We start from the raw sequence: 2,621 nt of genomic DNA on the forward strand, positions 1-2,621 counted from the left end.
TTCTCTGAGGGGAGGCTCACCTTCCCACACTTTGAAAACCCCTGGTCTAAAGCATTTTTTATTTTCCTTTTCCCCCTCTCATATTCAGTGTGGACGGATTGAGACAGCGTGGTGTCCAGAAAGCTGCAGAGACTTCAGGGAGAAACCTCCGTGTGACGGACGTCCTGTCTGTTGGTTTGGAGAGGACTGATGGAGGAGCCCATGCTGGGCAATGCTGATACCAACTGCACAGGCCTAGTCTGTCACTTTATTTGACCAAATATGTTTACTTTAATAGTTTTACACCTTCTGTCCATATGTGCTTTTTATTTAAAACATGTTTGATTAAGTTTTGTTTCACATTTCAATAAATTGTATTTGTATTTGCACTCCTTTTGTCCATTATTCTTACTGAAGATTGGCCCCATTTATTTGTGACGTTGCAAACTCTGCGGGACAAGGCACAAGTGATGTGAAGCTCATATAGCGAGGCAAATAGAAATAATTAGCTGATGGAGTGTAGATGTGGAAATAGGTGCATTCGATCAGCTGACTGTTCTTACAATAAAAGTAGTTTCTTAGTGTACTGGTCTTAAAATCTCAAAGCATCAGCTTTTAATTTTCCTCTTGGATGTTCTTCTTGACCCTCAGGGAAGGAGAAAATGTTGTGTTTTTCAGGCATGTCCTTTCCTAACAAAAATTACAGGAAACATAAAACATATTATTGCAGAACAAGTGTGTTATTTATGAAAGCGGTGTGTTTGTGTGTTTAGGGGCTGTAAATATAATTACTTTGTAATTGTAATGTTTTTTTTTTATTTCAACAGTGAGCTACAAAGACAATCAGATTATGAATGAACAGTATGAAGTTCATCAACATTGAAATATATGTTATCAAAATAATATTGAACTGTTATCAAAACGTAGTGCAACTGTAGAAGCTTGCTCTGTTGTCTCACTGAAAGAATAACTTTTAACACGTTTTTTACAGACAATATTGAGAGATAAATAGAAGCAGTTCTCACTATGTGTTAAATATCTTTGCCTTTAATACATTAAATTAGAAAGCTGACAAAATCATATTGCTTGTTAACATCTAAATGTAACTTTTTGCATGGAAAAAACCCTCAACTTCACTGGTGTGTAGGTGATCTAATATTGTTTAATGGAATGTATATCAGTGTATTAAAGTCAATACTTTCTTGATTCTTTGTACAGTATGAAAAAGATAGTATTTGTACCTGTGCTGAAGTTCACTGCTGTGAGGAGTCTACTTCTGTCTCTCACTCTCCGGTCCAGCCTGTCTGCATCACCTGGACACCTTAAACAAACAGATATATATGTAAAGTACCATGTGTACAAACAATATAACTGATTCTCTTCTGATGAACATGTTGGATTGTGTATTGTCCGAGTCAGGGTCCTTTTTATTTTACTGTAACTTTGGAAGTTGTGTTACCAATGCTTACTTTTTTACCAATTTGGTAATGCAATTCATAAAAACAACAAGGTTTGGGTTTGTTCTTCAGATGACTGTGATGTTAACGTTAAGCTCAATAATGAACTCCAGCTCAACCAATCATATTGTAATATCTAAGTAATCATCTTGAAATATGACATTAATAATTGTAATATACACACACATCTTGACATTAGCTTGTCTACATACTTGAGCATAGCCAATTTAAATTAACCTTAGTTATGCATCCAGTTCCTACCTACATAATATAATCATCTCTCTAAGTTACAAGGATGACCTTATTTTATCAACCTCAAACAGAAGCCGTTTGTTGTACAGTATTATCCCACTTAACACTTGTCTATTTTGTTTTAACCTTTATAAATATAGTCTATGATTTTAACTTGGAGGCTACTATTAGCATCGTTAGCACCGATGTAGCTACCACTCGCTTACACGCTAACCCAAGCCGTAACATTAATTACGTAGCTGATTAAAATCATTAACACATAAATAAGTACTCAAATTTCACTTACCGCAAAACCGCATTCATGCACCGTCTGTTTCAACCGCTGAGCGAGTCACAATAGTCCGATATATAAGCATGAAGAACAAACAAACACGGCCGGGGGCAAGTTGTGTTTCCTGGATGAGCTGAACAGGCAGAGTGCCTGTAGCTTCACGGAGCAGCTAGCAGAGAGACAAGAAGCTAACAGCAGCAGTCACATCACAGAGCCGTCACTCAATGTGACCACGCCCTAATTTATGCAAAAACTTTAAGACCTAATATAAATAAAAGGGTCGTGTTAGAAAACAATTCACTCACAGATCCATAATCATGAAAGTGGAATCTAACTATATTCATAATAATATTTATTGCATCCATGGGTAGAAACATGTTTTTTTCTGCTGTAAAGTTGGGCATTTTAACATGGGGGTCTATGGAAATTGCTCCTTTCTGCAGTCAGTCCCTATCGGACAATATATGAACTGCAGTGTGTGCCACTTCCGTATTGGCGTCCCGGCTCTTCCACAGAGTTTGCCGCTTGGTCACTACCCGATCTGCCCCCCTGCCCGATCTATACTGCGCATGTGCGAGATGGTCCGCCATACTGGACAACTACATACGGCAACTCTAATAGGACACTTCACACAGTGGCGTTTGGCAAAGCAGAAAAAGAAC

General features: G+C 37.8%; 1 long non-coding RNA gene across 1 annotated transcript; it reads right to left on the reverse strand.

Annotated features, from left to right (window-relative positions):
• Positions 1–563: 563 nt before the first annotated feature.
• Positions 564–2,389, reverse strand: LOC307017957. Its single transcript, XR_013802311.1, has 3 exons — positions 1,975–2,389; positions 1,221–1,300; positions 564–669 (listed from the first exon to the last, which is right to left on the reverse strand). It is a non-coding gene; the product is annotated as an uncharacterized lncRNA (long non-coding RNA).
• Positions 2,390–2,621: the final 232 nt, after the last annotated feature.

The sequence above is a fragment of the Notothenia rossii genome (genome assembly GCF_949606895.1).
Source record: "Notothenia rossii genome assembly, chromosome: 9".
NCBI classification, from domain to species: domain Eukaryota; kingdom Metazoa; phylum Chordata; class Actinopteri; order Perciformes; family Nototheniidae; genus Notothenia; species Notothenia rossii.